The sequence below is a fragment of the Panthera pardus genome, unplaced genomic scaffold (assembly GCF_024362965.1).
Source record: "Panthera pardus isolate Hobbes unplaced genomic scaffold, ASM2436296v1 HiC_scaffold_2, whole genome shotgun sequence".
In the NCBI taxonomy this organism is placed as follows: domain Eukaryota; kingdom Metazoa; phylum Chordata; class Mammalia; order Carnivora; family Felidae; genus Panthera; species Panthera pardus.
The window spans coordinates 23,553,948-23,572,138 of NW_026526765.1; positions in this window are offsets into that span (position 1 = coordinate 23,553,948).

Sequence of the window (18,191 nt, forward strand, 5' to 3'; positions counted from 1 at the left end):
AAGATCAAATACAAAGGAGTATAAAAGAATTGTACAAAAAATTATATGCCAACAAATTGGGCAACCTAGAAGAAATGGACAATTCCAAAAAGCATACAATCTTTCCAAATGAAGCAGGGAGAAATAAAAAAAAAATCTGAATAGACTCATTACTAACAAAATTGAACCAGTAAACAAAAAACAACCAAAAAATAAAACATGAGGATCAGATGTGTTTACAGGTGAATTATACCATTTAAAGAAGTATTAACACTTATTCTCCCCAAAGTATTGCAAAAATAGAAGAGGAGGAAAAACTTCCAAATATATCATGAGACCAGCATTTCCTGGATATCAAAACCAGATAAAAATACTACAAACACACACACACACACACACACACACACACACACACACACACGGCCAATATTCGTGATGAAAATAGATGCAAAAATCCTCAACAAAATATCAGCAAATCATATTCAACAATATATTAGAAGCATCATTCACCGCAATCAAATGGATTTATTTCTGGGATCCAAAGATGGTTCAATATTCACGAATCAATCAACATGACAAATCAACAAAACAAAGGACAAAAATTATATAATTATCTCAGATACAGAAAAATCATTTCACAAAATTTAACATCCATTCATGATAAAATCTCCCCACAAAGTGGGTTTCTAAATTTTTTTAATGTTTGTTTATTTTTGAGACAGAGACAGAGTGTGAACAGGGGAGGGGCAGAGAGAGAGGGAGAAACAGAATCCAAAGCAGGCTCCAGGCTCTGAGCCATCAGCACAGAGCCTGACGTGCGGCTCAAACCCACAAACTGTGAGATCATGACCTGAGCCGAAGTCAGATGCTTAACTGACTGAGCCACCCAGGTGCCCCAAAAGTGGGTTTATAGACAACATTTTTGGGGTGCCTGGATGACTCAGTCAGTTAAACACCCAACTCTTGGTTTTGTCTCAGGTCATGATCTCACAGCTGGTGAGTTCAAGCCCCGTATCTGGCTCTGCACTGATAATGCAGAGCCTGCTTGGGATTCTTTGTAACCCCCTCACTCTGCCCTTCCCCCTTTTGCCCTATCTCTGTCTCTGTCTCTGTCTCTCTCTCTTAAATAAACTTAAAAAGAAACATGCTTTAACATAAGGGACATAAATGAAAATTCACTACTAACTCATATTCAGTGATGAAAAACTAAAAGCATTTCCCTTAAGATCAGGAACAAGACAAGTATGTCCATTCCTACAATTCTATTCAGCATAGTACTGGAAGACTTGTTTGTTTGTTTTGTTTTTTTAAAGTGTATGTATTTATTTTCAGAGAGAAGGGTGGGAGGAGCAGAGAGAGGGGGGAGAATCCCAAGCAGGCTCCACCGACAACACAGAGCCTGATGTAAGGCTTGATCTCAGAAACCATAACATCATGACCTGAGCTGAAATCAAGAGTCAGATGCTTAACCAACAGAGCCACCCAGGAGCCCCTCAACATAGTACTGGAAGTCTTAGCCCCAGCAATCGGAGAAGAAAAAGAAATAAGACATCAATATTGGTAAAGAAGAAGTTAAACTATCACTACTTGTAGATGTCATGATACTTTACACAGAAAATCCTAAAGATTTAACCAGAAAACTAACAGAAGTAATAAGTGAATTAGTAAAGTTGCAGGATACAAAATTGATACCTAAAAATGGGTAATGTTTCTATATACCAGTGTAGCAGCTGAAAGAGAAACTAAGAAAATAATTCCATTTACAATCGCACCAAAAAGAGCAAAATACCTAGGGATAAACTTAACCAAAGAAGCAAAAAACCTGTACGCTGAAAACTATAAAATATTGATGAAATAAATTGAAGATGACATAAACAAATAGATATTTCACACTCATGGATTAGGGGAACAAATATTATTAAAATATCCATGCTACCCAAAGAAATACACAGATTCAATGCAATCCCTATCAACATACCAACAGCATTTTTCACAGAACAAATAATACTAGATGTGTATGGAACTCCAAAAGACCCTAAATAGCCAGAGAAATCTTGAGAAGGAAGAACAAAGCTAGAGGTATCACAATTCCAAAATTAAAGATATATTACAAAGCTGTAGTAATCAGACACAGATCAATAGAACAGAATAGAGAGCCCAGAAATCAACCCATATTTATATGGTCAATTTATCTATGACAAAGGAGGCAAGAATGTACAATGGGGAAAAGACAATCTCTTCAACCAATAGTGCTGGGTAAATTGGACAGCTAATGTAAAAGAATAAACTAGAACATTTTCTTATGCCAAACACAAAGGTGAACTAGAAATGGATTAAAGACCTAGATGTGACTCCTGAAACCATAAAAATCCTAGGGAAAAAAAAAAACTCACATGCAGTCATTTATCTTACATCTGTAACTACATTTTTCTAGATATGTCTCTAAAGCCAGGGAGACAAAATCAAAATTAATATATGGGACTACACCAAAATAAAAATACTTTACACAGTGAGGAAAACTATCAAACAACCCCCAAGAGGCAACTTACCGAATGGAATAAGATATTAGCAAATGACATATGTGATAAGAGGTTAAGATCCAAAATCTATAAAGGGCATATACAACTCAATACTGAAAAAATGAACAATCCAGTTAAAAAATGGGCAGAGGATTGAATAGACATTTTTTTTTCAAAGAAGACATATAGATGGACAACAGACACATGAAAAGATGCTCAATGTCACTATCAGGGTAATGAAAGTCTAAACCACAATGAAATATCACCCTTACACCTTCCTGGATGGCTAAAATCAAAACGACAAGAAATAACTGTTGGCAAGGATGTGGAGAAACAGGACCCTTGTACATTGTTGGTGGGAATGTAAATTGGTACAGCCACTGTGGTATGGACATTCCTCAAGAAATTAAAAATAGAAATACCACATGGTTCAATAATCCCACTATTGTGTATTGACACAAAATTGAACCAATTTTTTAAGTTTATTTACTTATTTTAAGAGAGAGAAAAAATACAAGTAGGGGAGGTGCAGAGAAAGAGAGAGAGAGAGAATCCCAAGCAGGCTCTGCACTGCCAGCACAGAGCTGGATGCAGAGCTCAGATCCACTAACCATGAGATCATGACCTGAGCCAAAATCAAGAGGGGACGCTCAACTGACCTAGCTACCTAGGAGCCCCCAAAACAAAATTTCAACAAATATATACACCCCTATGTCTATTGAAGCATTACTTCTAACAGCCAAGATATAATACTGACCTGTCTCCTTTGATAGACAAATAAGGAAGATGTGGTGTATTTACACACACACACACCCAACATACATGCAGGAATATTATTCAGCCATGACAAATGATGAACTCTTGCCATTTGTGACAACCATCAGTGCAGGGGAGGGGCAGAGAGGGGAAGAGAGAATCCCAAGCAGGCTCGGTCAGTGCAGAACCTGACGTAAGGCACGATCTCAGGAACCTGAAATCATGACCTGAGCTGAAACCAAGTGTCAGATACTTAACCAACTGAGCCACCCAAGTGCTCCCAATTATTCAACTCTTAAGTATATAAACAAATGAGTTGACAAAGTATGTCTTCACAAAGACTTGCACACATATTTCTATAGTAGCTTTGGCTGCAACCACCAAAAATAGAAACAACTGAGCTACCCATCAAAACATGAATAAATGAACAAAATGTATATCTGCACAATGGAATAATACTAAACAATCAAAATGAATTCGTTATACTTGTCAATCCTGATAAATTGGTAGCAAAATAAGGCAGGCATAAACTAATACATATTGTGTAATCCATGTTATATGAAATTCTAGAAGATACAAATTAATCTGGCCAAAAAGAAGATTAGTAGTTTAGGCATGAAGGGCAAATATGATGGTCTACAAAGTGAGAGTAATGTTCTACAAGTCATTGTGGAAGAAATTTCAGTGGACGCTTCTCAAAACTAAAAGAATTATTATATGTAAATTATACTCTGGACATTTCTCAAAACTAAAAGAATTACTGTATATAAAATATACTCTTTTGAAGGTGATTTTGTAAAGTTTAATATTCTCTGCCCCACCCCCAAATAAAATAAATCCATTAATATAAGTTATACAAGTCTGTTATCATAGTATAAAGTTTAATAATGAAAATGTATGAAAAGATTATCAACACCATTACTTTTCAGAGAAATGCAAACAAATACACAAGGTACCTGTTAGAATGTCAAAACAAGTGCTTTATATAGAGAAAATAATTTATGGTAAATGTTTATAATAAAACTGCTGAAATTGGTAAAGCAATGTAACATTTAATGTCAGAAAACCAAAATTTACAATAAAGTACATTTAATTCATTGTTCCCAATATCTTTTAAAGTTAATATTCAATATATTACTTTGAGAGCTTTATGTGATTTTCATTGTTTTCTGATTTTTTAAATATTAAATGTAAGATTAAATTACTCTCTACAGTATGGATATAGAAATTTTGGCTAAATCTAGAATATGAAGTGAAAATTTAATAGACATATGACCCTGTGTAAAACTCTGTAATAATTTTAACTGAAACCAAGCCTTTTTATAAAAACTATAAGATTCCATTAGAGTGAAGAAGAGATATTTTATTTTCTTCATTATCTTTCTAGACACAATGATTTTGTCAGTATTTCACTATTTTTTTAAAGGATTTTTGATGATATTTTACATATGTGATTTGGTATATATGAATCATTTTAATCTAAAATCTGGACATTTTATTTTTCCAATCATATTAAAAGATAAACTGTGGGGGTGCCTGGGTGGCTCAGTCGGTTAAGTTTCCAACTTCAGCTCAGGTCATGATCTCACGGTCCATGGGTTCAAGCCCCACATTGGGCTCTGTGCTGACAGCTCAGAGCCTGGACCCTACTTCAGATTCTGTGTCTGCCTCTGCTCCTCCCCTTGTCGTACTCTGTCTGTCTCTCTCTCTCTCTCAAAAATAAATAAAAATTAAAACATAAAAGACAAACTGTGGTGCCCCCAAATTGCATTTTTCCCATAAAGAGACCATAATGTTTTTATGTTCTAAATTGATTCCCAAATTTAAATGTGGAGAATGCCTTTTCATTAAGATTGAATTCACTGTGATCTCTCTAATAAGACCAAAGTTAAAATTTTAAATATTCCATTCCATTTGTAAAAAATGTGCTAGCAATTCTAATCCTAAAATTTTAGCTGAAGTAAATTTAGAAAAGGAACTTTAATTAAGATAAAGCTTATTTAATTTTAATATATGATAGGTAGTAGTTCTGTCATATGTAGGATTTGGGTGCTAAAAATGGAGAATTTTGGATTATAAAAAAATCTTTTATAGAATAATCATAAAGATGAGTCAAATTATAACAAATGTACCATAAAAAACACATTTTACTGCTTACATTTTTCTCTGTTATATTGTTTTGACATTGATTTAAAAAGGTAAAAAAAAATACACTCTAAATTTTTTCAAATAGAGTTAAGTTTTAGTTACTCAAGTTATTTTAGTTGTAATCATATAAAAAAGAAGGTAGACAAAACGATCTTACAATGCCCTCCAGTTTATGTTTCTTCATAGCCTTAGAATAAATGTTTTGATTATTATCTTAGAAATATTAAGTGGGAGTATTAATATTAACATCCCATGCATAATAATCAAAGTAATATCTATTTTATGAGTGTGCAGCTGTTAATTAAGTTTGATCCAGGTGGGTCACCTTGGGAAAATAATGACAAGTCAAAGTGCCAGTGTTTAAGGCTGTACTATTTTATAAGAAAAGGTTTCTTACTGGTTTATACTTTTTGTATTGCTATTACTTATATGGATTTCTTTACATGTTAATAAAAATGTTTATTTTACTCTCATTTTTAAATGAGATTTTTTAGGGTTTTTGTTGTTGTTCAAGCCTTATTGAACCTAATTGTTATTCAAGCCTTATTGTTAACCTAATTACTTAACAGATATTCAAAATAACATCAGATCCTACTAAAAAAATATTGCAGAGAAGGAGAAAAAATACCCTATTGTCTTCTAATGCCCAATTTTTTCTTGATGATCTTTTATTGTGGAAATATTCCCTTATGAGTTATGTGTCGGTGGTAAGTTTGATGGTTTTGCCTGAACTGGCCTGGACACCTTGGAGCATATTTATTGGAGGTAAGGAGTGAAGTTGGATGTTATGCTATCACACAGCCAGTAGGTCATTCAGCTCAATGCTGAGACCATGGCTCAGTCCTCCGCCACTGTCTACTACTTCCTAATAAATGTCATTGTTTTTCTTTTTTTTTTTTTAATTTTTTTTTTAATGTTTATTTATTTTTGAGACAGAGAGAAACAGAGCATGAACGGGGGAGGGTCAGAGAGAGAGGGAGACACAGAATCTGAAACAGGCTCCAGGCTCTGAGCTGTCAGCACAGAGCCTGACGCGGGGCTCGAACTCACGGCCGCGAGATCATGACCTGAGCCGAAGTCGGCCGCTTAACCGACTAAGCCACCCAGGCGCCCCTGTCATTGTTTTTCAAGGTTAGATTTTATCAATGTATTTGGTCAGTCTGTGTGGTTAATTTTTTTCTAATGTGTATTTATTTTTGAGAGACTGAAAGAGACAGCATGAGCAGCAGAGGCGCAGAGAGAGAGAGGGGGAGACACAGAATCCCAAGCAGGCTCCAGGCTCTGAGCTGTCAGCACAGAGCCTGATGCAGGACTTGAATTTGCAACTCACAAACCGTGAGATCTCATGAACCGTGAGATCATGACCTGAGCCAAAGTCTGACACTTAACTCAGTGAGCCACCCAAATGCCCTTATGTAGTTAAATACAGAAGGCTACGATACGCTTTCTTTTGCATTGCCCCTCATCAGACCCTGTCCCTTATTTGACCTAGGGTTTATCTAGAACTGAAAGCTATTAATATCTTCATTTTGTGAATGGGCACACAACCATTTAGAAATATTCAAACAATAACATACTTACTGAATGAGGGTAGCTTTAACGCACCCTAAAATTGTCTCAAAAACATCAATGTTTTAATTCAGTTAGCAAGTAAATCAGTCACTAGATACTAACCAAGAGGTTCTATTGTAAGAAAATATGAGACCTATATAAGATTGATGGATCATCTGCAAAATATTCAAGTGCATGAATATCTTAGAATTAGCATGGTTTTATCACTGTATAAATCAACTTAGCTTTTATTACTCCACTTAAAAATAACTTAAATCCTAAAGGGCAAAAGAAAAGAACTAAAATATTTATCTACATTTCCTCCTATCTTTTCTTGTAACTATAGTGGGAAACTTAGTTATTACCTAATAGTTTCATAAAACTTCAAATTTTCTATTTTGAATTCCAAAAGAGGAGATTTTTTGTTGTCGTTTATTGGGGGGGGGGCAAAGAGAGGTAGAGAGAAAGGGCGACACAGAATTTGAAGCAGGCTGTAGGCTCAGAGCTGTCAGCACAGAGCCGGACATGGGGCTCAAACCCATAAACCGTGAGATCGTGACCTGAGCCAGAGTCGAATGCTTAACCGACTGAGCCACCGAGGCGCCCCCCAAAGAGGGGATTTTTTGATGATTATTGCAAAACAGGACAGTTGAGATTATGTGGTTGTATACTAAGTCAAACAGAATGTGACATCATTGGAGGTGTTACGCTCTCATCTTCATAAAACCTTTATACCTCATCTTTAATTTTCCTTTAATCTTCAAAATTTTAACTTTAAAAACTTTTGCTCAAGGGAAAAATTCAGTAACTGCTTCAGTGCTTCTCGTGTTTTGCTGCAAATTTCAGACACATGAGGGAAGAGCAAGCAAGAGACAAGACAAAATCAACTTGCTCACATAAGCAATAGAAGACAGATGGAAGCCGATTGTGAGAAACGGGATAGCATTGGATAGAGAGAGAATTATTGTCAGCTCAGCCATTGATGACTAGCACCTACTTTATTTTTGCCTGGATAGAGTGAAATTTATTTTCCATCACACTTTATATACTATTCATATGTATTAAATACCTTTCTTTTTTTTTTAGTTAAGATTATCTTATTTAAGTCTCACTACACACTGACTTATGTGTCAGTGTTTCCAGTTTCCAGTTTGTGGAAACCAACATTCAGAGAAATTTAGTAACGTACCTGGGGAAGCATAGCTGGGAAAATGTAGAGCTTGGCTGATTCCAGAGATCTCTTACTAAGCCTTGAACTTTTCAAACATATCTCACTCTCTGTGTTCAACTCTTCGCCTACTAAGTGTACCTAAATACCTAAAGCTACTGTTTCATGCAAGAATGAATTGGGATGGAAGGATGTTGTAGAGAAGAGGGCAGAAGCTGTTGTATAGTTTTATTGTACAAATACCTATAAAGGATAAAGGAAACTATATATTACAATTATTAACTCCCTAAGGAAATTAAAATACAACATATGCTCTCAATGTAGAAACGAAAGCAAGAAAGGCCCATTTTGGAGACGAACCCTACTTCAGTCAAATGTGCTATACTTTTGGAAACAATGATTTATTCACAATACAAAAATGAGGTTATTATTTTAGATTACATACAACGTGAATAAGAAGTGATCTTGTGACTGAGTCAGGCCTTGTGGCTCTCTTTCCCACCCAAACAGATTCATAATTTGGCCACTTAATTTTTGCAAATCTGTTTCAAAATTCACAGTTAATTCTCAAGTTGAAAAAATACTGATGTTTCCTTTTCTTCCCCCTGATATGTTTGTGATGTTATCTTTTTGTATAATAATGAATCATATTTTGACACATTCCAGTATTTCTTTCTCACATGCCTTTCCTTTTTTCAGTTCCACATAATGAAATAATCACTGACCCCATTGGCATTCATTTGTACCCTGATTTGTGTAAAGGGACTCTTCGACCGAAGAGTCCCTTTATACTCTCAACTACAGGGACTGCTGTGATCTTGTCACAGTCTATTTGTTTTGTGCTGTTTCGTTTTTCTCTCCACACATTCTTTCAATGTAATTTAATGTGAAAATACGGGTTAGTGGCTGCTTTACTTATTTTTCTGCATCATCAATGGAAATACTAACTCCGACAGGAATAAATATAAGACTTTACACCACCCTACCAGATATCTGTCTTCATGAGTTTATTATTTACTATAATCCATTTACAAAATCTGCCAGTCATTTTTATGATGTGTTATACACATTTCACTCTAAGCCCCTCCTCTTGATTTTGCTATTAAAATTTAAGTTATTGTATTATTTGACAAAAATATAAGAAGGAAAGAAAGTTGCTGTCCCACTTCATGATCAGACTCAACTTCTAAGACTCAGAAGCAATGCCTGTACGATTTCATGTAAGTTTTGCTGGGCCATTTTAGTAGACCACGAAACAGTTGTATCTTGTATCAATTAATCTGCACTTCATTTTCATAATTAAGTATTGTTTACTTTAAAGAAAACTCAGGGGCACCTGGGTGGCTCAGTCGCTTGAGCGTCCGACTTTGGCTCAGGTCATGATCTCACAGTTTGTGAGTTTGAGCCCCATGTCGGGCTCTGTGCTGACAGCTCAGAGCCTGGAACCTGCTTCAGATTCTGTGTCACCCTGTCTCTCTACCTCTCCCCTGTTCATGTTCTGTCTCTCAAAAATGAATAAATGATAAAAAAAGTTTTCAAGACACTCAAAAGGTTTTTAAACACTTTAAAATCTAAGATTAATATAAAATATCAATAGATTTTTCTTAGATCTTCAGAAGTCATTATTGGCAAACCTCCAAATACAAAATAACAAATGGATTTTTGTGACACTTTTAGCATATTAATTATATATTTATTGTTCTTTAGTGCACACTCTTTGTACATATGTCTGTTGCCAATGTCTTGATGGTATAAAGTTGCAGAAAAGTGGTTCCAAGTTTTAAGGTGGCTCTGAAAGTTGTAGAAAATGATCATGGAGAATCCTTCTCTGGGTATTTCATAATCAAATAGACTGTTGGAGTTGAAAATACTCAAGGATTTAATTTAGGCCAATTTTTTTTTTTTTTTTGCATACAACAGTGAAGTGAGAAGATTAAAACAGATTTAAATACTATATCTCAGACTAGAACTCAGCTTTTTTAGAGGTCCAGAACTCTGATGTGCACCATCCAAATTGTTTAAAGGGAAAAGGCTATGTATTATTTTTCTGTTGCTGCCTTACAGATAAGCACAGACTTGGCAATTTTGTCACCTTTCGTCTATTATCTCACATTTCTCGAGTCAAGCATCTGAACACAACTTCACTCGCTGCTCTGCTCAGGGTTTCAAAAAGTTACAATCGGGCTGGAAGCCAGACCACATTCTCATTTTGGAGGCTCACCCGAGGCAGAATCTGCTTCAAAGATCATTCGGGTTGTTGGTAGGAGTCATTTTCTCATGACTGTATAAGCGACGGCACTGGCTTTCTGCACATCCAAGGATGGAGGCCAGGTCTTAGAGGCTGCTAAATTTCCCAGAGGCCACCTGCAGTGTTTGTTTGCTTGCTTTTTTCTGTTTTGGTTTTTTTTTTTCTGTTTTTTTGTGTTTTGTTTTTTTGTGAGTGAGCTTCCTTAGCATGACTGCTTACTTAATCAAACCAGAAAGGACAATATTTCAGCTCCAGGAAGTCCTAGTCCCTCTTTTAAGGGCTTTCACCTGGTTAAGTCAGCCCAGCACAAAATAGTATCCATTTTGATCAACTCTAATAGAACTGATTGGGAAATTTAATTCCATTGGCAACACCTCTTCACTTTTGTCCTATTCTATTAGCTTGAAGCAAGTCACAGATCCAACCCACATGTAAGGAAAGTGATTACAAAGGTATGGATGCGAATGGATATCATGAGAAAGACCAGCCTAGCATATGTCCACCACAGCTTGCCATCTTAGATCCAAACCACATAAAAGCCATCCACTGAAACAATGGAACATACACCACATACAGAAAGCATACCTAAACTTTCACACTTTCTCTCCACAATTCAAGACATACTTTTTGCAGCTATATGCATCCTCTGCCTTCTTTAAAAGATTGAACCCAATCAACCTTATTTATAATTTCATCTTTTGTCTATAAAATTGAGAGAAATTAGTTTCCTCTTCCTTTCCTATCTCTCCCTCAGTTGAGTCAGACTTTTCATTATATTTTATGTCAGCCCTGTGCAATAGAAATACAATGTGAGCCACATATGTAACCACATTAAAAATAAAAAAGAAATATGTAAAGCTATTTTTCTTAATATGTTATTTAACTCAACATATTAAACATATTGCCACCTTGATATGTACTCAATATAAAATATGCTTAAGAAACAATTTATATTTGGGGCACCTGGTGGTTCAGTTGGTTAAGCATCTGACTTTAGCTTAGGTCCTGGTCTCCCAGTCCATGAGTTTGAGCCCGTATGGAGCTCTGTGCAGACAGCTCAGAGTCTGGACCCTGCTTTGGATTCTGTGTCTCCCTCTCTCTCTCTCTCTCTCTCTGCTCCTCCCCTGCTAATGCTCTGTCTCTCTCTTAAAAATAACATTAAAAAGTTTAAAAGTATATATATTATTCCCATCAAATCTTCAAAATCTGGTGTCTGCTCAGCAGGCATTGTGAACACTTCTTACCTTATGAACCAGGGTAGGTCTGTCTGAAAAACATCCTTATAAAATATCCCCTTCCAGCCATGGCCCTATTAATTCATTCCCTTGTCTATTTTACAAAATGTTTTTCTACAAACAGCTTCTACTTCTTAATCTATCAGTTAAATTACTCCTTTACCCTTTTTCAGCGGGCTTCCACCCTTTAAATCCATCATTGCGCTTGTTAATATCTCCGTGTGGCTAAACCAAATGGAATTTTTTTTTTCTGACTAAAACTCTCATCAGCCTGTCACACAGCTGAAGTTTTATTTCTATAACTTATTATTTAAATATCACTCCAGCACTCATGCCTAGTTTCATCTCTCCATCTCTGATATCTTCTTAATCCTGTCCTTAGTGATTAAACCTGGTCTAAAAGAAACTCCTATCCTTCTCTATAACCAAAACTTCTTCCAGTATTTCCCATATCAACAAATGGCACAGCTATTGACCCAGGTGTCTTATGATTGTGTCATTCTCTCTACATACTTTACATATTTTATAGTTCCAGAAAAAATTATTGAGTTTCTTTGTCAAGAATTATCCCATACAGTAAAAAAATGACAGCTAAGGATGAGTAAAGATTGCTTTCCTGTGCATATGTTATAATGAGTAAGAGAAGATAATTGTGTATATCATATAATGATTAATGTATCATAATGATATGGACATAATACAATAATACATGTTCTTCAAATCCTTTATTCCACATCCTCTCTAACACTTGTTCTTTGCCATTTTGATAACTGCCCTTCTGACTGGTGTTGAGTTAATGTCTCACTGTGGTTTTGATTTGCATTTCCCTAATAACTAATGACATTTTTTCATGTGCATTGGCCACCTTTATTTTTTCCTTGGGTAAAAAAAATCTATTCATTCTTCTGACGAGCTTTTAATCAGATTGGCTTTTTTTGGTCATTAATTTGTTTGAGGTCTTTGTAAATTTGGGGTATTAACCCCTAATTATTTTCTCCTATTCAGTAGGTTGCCTTTTCACTTGGTTTATGGGTTCTCTGCTGTGCAGAAGTTTTTCAATTTGATGAAGTCCACTTGTTGACTTTGCTTTTGGAGTCAGGCCCTAAAATCAGTGCCAAGACCAGATGTCAAGGACTTTACTGCCTATGTTTTCTTCTAGGAGCCTAATGGCTTCAGGTCTTACATTCAAGTTTTTAGTCTATTTTTATTTAATTTTTATGTATGGTGTAAGATACTGGTCTAGTTTCATTCTTTTACGTGTGGCTGTCCAGTTTTGTTTTTTTAAATAACATTTATTGAGGAGATCGTCCTTTTCCCATTGTGTATTATTTCCTCCTTTGTCATAAATTGACCATATTTGGGAGGGTTTATTTCTGGGCTCTTTATTCTATTACATTAGTTTATGTGTCTGTTTTTACACCAATACCATACTGTTTTGATTATTATAGCTTTGTAGTATAGCTTGAAATCGGGAAGCATGATACCTCTACCTTTGTTCTCCTTTCTCAATATTGCATTGGCTATTTGAGGTCTCCTGTGGTTTCATACAAACTTCAGAATTGTTTGTTTTATTTCTATAAAGTTGCCATTGAAATTTTGATAAGTATTGTACTGAGTCTGTATATTTCTTTGAGTATAATGGACATTTTAACAATATCATATTTTCCAGGGTATGAACATGGAATGTCTTTTATTTATTTATGTCTTCAATTTATTTCATTAATACCTTACAGTTTTCATTTTACATGTCTTTTACCTCTTTTACCTCTTTGGATAAATTTATTTCTAGGTATTTCATTCTTATTGATGCAATTATAAATGAAATTTTCTTATCTTTCTGATAGTTTGTTATTGGGCATAGAAATGCAACAGTTTTATATATATTTTTATTGTATTCTGCAACTTTACTAAATTCATTCATTTGTTCTATCTGTGTGTGAGTGTGTGTGTGTGTGTGTGTGTGTGTGTGTGTGTGTGTAGTCTTTAGGGTTTTTTATATAAAGAATCATAGCATCTGCAAATAGTGACACTTTTACTTGTTCCTTTCCAATTTGGATGCATTTTTTTTTTTTTGCCTAATTGCTTTGACTAGAACTGCCAATACTATGTTGAAAAAAGTAGTAAGACTTGGCATCTATGTCTTATACTTAAGTGTAGAGATTTTAGCTGTTCATCATTGAGGACAATGTTAGCTGTAGGTTTGCCATATATGACTTCCATTATTTTGAGGTGCATTCACTCTATATCCACTTTGTTGAGAGTTTTTATCATAAACAATGTTGAATTTAGTCAAATGCTTTTCTGCATCTATTGAGATGATCTTATGATTTTTATCTTTTTGTTAATGCAGTATATTACTTTGATTGATTTGTGACTGTCCAAACATCCTTGAATCCATGGAATAAATCCTACTTGAGCACACTGTATGATCCTTTTAATGTATTCTTGAATTTGGTTCATTAATATTTTGTTGAGAATTTGTGTGTCTATGTTCATCAGGGATATTGGTCTATAATTTTCTTTTGTGTGTGTGTGTGTGTTCATGTCTGGTTTTTTTTCAGGGTAATTCTGGCCTCATAAAATGAGTTTAGAAGTGTTACCTCTACTTTATTATTTGTAAGACTTTGAGAAGGATAGATATTAAGTTCTTTGGTAGAATTCATCAGTGAATCCGCTGGTGCTGGACATTTTTTTTTGCTGGGAGGTTTTGGATTACTGACTCAATCTCAATAATCATTCCATTCATATTTTCAATTTCTTCATAATGTTTTCTTGAGGGATTGTATATTTGTAGGAATTTATCCATTTCTTTTAGGTTGTCAAATTTGTTGTCATGTAATCATTCATAATCTCTTTTGATTCTTTGTATTTCTGTAGCATCACTTGTGTTTTTCTCTTTCATTTATGATTTTATTGATTTGAGACTCTTATTTTTTTCTTGGTAGGTCTAGCTAAATATTTGCCAATTTTGTTTCTCTTTCCATAGAACCAGTTTAGTTTCATTAATCTTTTCCATTGTCTTTTCAACTGATATTTCATTTACTTCTGCACTAATCTTTACTTTTTCCCTTCCCTATATTAACTTTGGGCTTTGTTCTTCTTTTCTCATTCCTTTGGAGGTAAAGTTATATTGGTTGTTTGAAATGTCTTTTGTTTCTTAGGTAGACTTGTATAATGCAGAACTTTCCCGTTAGAATCATTTTTGCTGCATCACATAAAATTTAGTATGTTGTATTTCTGTTTCCATTTGTCTTTAGGTATCATTGTATTTCTCCTTTGATTTCCTCTATGGTCCAGTAGTTGTTCACTAACCTGTTGTTTGATCTCCATGTGTTTGTAGTTTTTCCAGTTTTCAGCTTGTAATGATTTATGGGTTCATATTATTGTAGTTGGAAAAGATGCTTGATATGATTTGTCCTTTTAAACACTTTGAAACTTGTTTTTGTGTAATTATCTATTCTAGATCTATTCTAGAGCATTTTTCACATGCACTTGAGAAGAATGCATATCACAGAATGCATTCTTCTCAAGTGTATGTGAATATATATATATATATATATATTCAGATGTGATATATATATATAAATATATATAAATATATATATATTTATATATATTTATATATATATATATGTATCATCTGTTCTAAGGTATCTTTTAAGGCCAATGTTTCCTTATTGATTTTCTGCCTGGAATATCTATTCATTGATATAAGTGGTGTATTAAAATGTTATATTATTATTGTATTGCTAATTTCTCCTTTATGACTATCAATATTTGCTTTATGTACTTAGGTCCTCCTATATTGGATGCATAAATATTTACAAAGTTACATCCTCTTTTTAGATTGACCCCTTTATAATTGTGTAATGCCTTTTTTTGTCTTTTATTATAGTCTTCGGTGTAAAGTTTATTTTGTCTGATGTGTAGCTATAACAGCTTTCTTTACATTTGCAATTTCATGGGATCTTTTTCTCCATCTCTTTACTTTCAGTCTATGTCCTTATATTTGAATTGTGTCTCTTGTAGGTGAAAAAATAGGTGATTTTTAAAAAACTCCATTCAGCCGTTCTATGTTTTTTGAGTGGAGATTTAGCCCACTTACATTTAAAGTAATTAGTGATAGTTTTGTTCTTCTTGCTGTTTTGTTAATTGTTTTCCGGATGTTTTTGTACTTCCTCTCTGTTCATTTCTTTACTTGCTCTCTTCCATTGTGCCTTGATACCTTTCTTTTGTGTTATGTTGGATACTTTGTATTATCTTTTGTGTATCTACTATAGGCTTATGCTCTGTGGTTACAATGTGGTTCATGTATAAGACTCTATTTAACAGCATATTTTCAGTTTGTAGCAACTTGAATTTGAACATATTCTAGAAACTTTACATTTTGTTCTCTTTCTCCACATTTTTTTTGATGCCATATTTTACATATTTTTTTTTGCATCCCTTAACTAATTATTATAGTTATAATTTTTTTACTACTTTTTTTCTTTTAACCTTCATATTAGGTTTATAAAAGGTTAATCCACTACCTTTATTGTATATTTTCCTTTACCGATGAGATTTTTACTGTAATGTTTTGTTGTTATTCATTGGTGCATTTTCTTTTCAGCTTAAAACTGTCCTTTTAAAATTTCTTGTAAAACTCGTTTCATAGTGATAAATTCCTTTAGCCTTTGCTTGTCTGGAAAATTCTATCTCCCATTCAATTTATTTATTTATTTATTTATTTTGAGGGGGAGAGAGAGAGAGCAGGGAAGGGGTGGAAAAAGAGGGAGAGAGAGTCCCAAGCAGGCTCCAAGCTGTCAGGACAGAGTCCGATGAGGGGCTTGAACTCACGAACTGTGAGGTCATGACCTGAGCCAAATACAAGAGTCAGAAGCTCAACTGACTGAGCCATCCAAGTACTCCTCAATTCTTAATTATAACTTTGCTGGGCACAGTATTCTTTGTTGAAAGTATTTCCTTTTCAGCACATTGAGTATGTCATGCCACTTCCTTCTGGTCTGCAGTTTCTGCTGAAAAATCAGCTGATAATCCAATAAAGATTCCCTTATACATAATAGTTTTTTTTTTTTTTTTCTCTTGCTGCTTTTAAGATTCTCTCTTTAACTTTCAACACTTTAATCATGATGTGTTTTGGTGTGGAAGTCTTTGGGTTCATCTTATTTGGATTGTCTGTGTTTCCTAGATACAGATGTCTGTTTCCTTCTGCAGGTTAGGGAAATTTTCAGTCATTATTTTGAAAACAGGTTTTTTTGTACATTTCTCCCTATCTTCTCCTTCTGGGACCACTATAATATACATGTTATTCTGCTTGATATTGTTTGATAGGTCCCTTAAGCTGCATTCTTTGTTTTTAATTCTTTTTTTCTAGTTGCGTCTCTGTTTGGGTAAATTCCACTGCCGTGTTTTGCAGGTCACTGATCTAGTCTTCTCCTTCAGCTAATCTGCTGTTGAACCCCACTAATATATTTTTCAGCTCAATCATGGTTTTCTTCTGCTCTGTGACTCTTTTCAGTACTTTCATATATATTTTATCTTTTTTTTAAATTCTCTCTATTCTCTATTCTAATATTCGAATTCTCTATTCATTCTATTGCTGAGTGTGGGGTGCGCATTTTTATGACCATTAATTTGATTTCTATCCAGTAGATTACTTATTTCCATTCATAAAGGTCTTTTTTTCTGAGTTTTTATCAAATTCTTTCATTTGGAACATATTCTTCTGTCTTTTCATTTTGCATAACATTGCATTTGTTGCTGTGTGTTAGGTGGGAATGTTGCAGGATTTCTTTACCTCAATACCCAAGGTTCATTATCTCACCACTTTGAAGAATGAAGAGGTGGACACAGAATAAAATGAGCAGCAGGCAAAAGTTTATTAGAGTATAAGATTAGAAAGCAAGAATAATATGAAAGCTCTCCTTGCAAAGAGGGGACATTAGAAAGTGAATGCCCATGGACTATAGGCAAGGGACTTTGTTTTATAAGGTTCTGACCGGCCCCCACTTCCCTTCTCCCTTGTTCCTTTTCCAGTTCTACCCTTAGTGGCTAAATAACTAAATTCCTAGCCATTCCTTTTTGATTGGCTTGTTTCCATTGTATAAGGGGTGGTCTGTGCCATACCTTTCCTTGTCGATCATACATTTTATGGTCTACTTATTTTTAGTTAGGTCTTTTGTCAAATTCCTGAGGGGACCCTGAGTGGAGTAGCTGGTGTCTGTTACATTCTTAAGACGAACCTTATGCCCAAGGGAGTTTGCTGTGGCCAGACCCTCCCAACATTGTTCCAAAATACGTGTTTTTCCCCACCCAGGGACCTCAGGTGCTAACCTTTCCCTCTCTGCCTAACTTATCCTGTCTTTCCCTATTAGAAAACAGCTGCCCTCTCTCTCAGGCTTGAAGTAGTAGCATTGTGTAGGAAGTGAAACTTAGTGCTCGATTTTGCCCTAGTTCTTTGTTATTTCTTGAGCTTCTGTGATTGTCTAAGTAGCCTGGCTTGTTCTTGATGCTTCCTAGTTGTTGAGAGTATGCCAAGACCTGCCAGTGTTCCAAAGGGACTGATACCAGGCAGCACCTAGTTT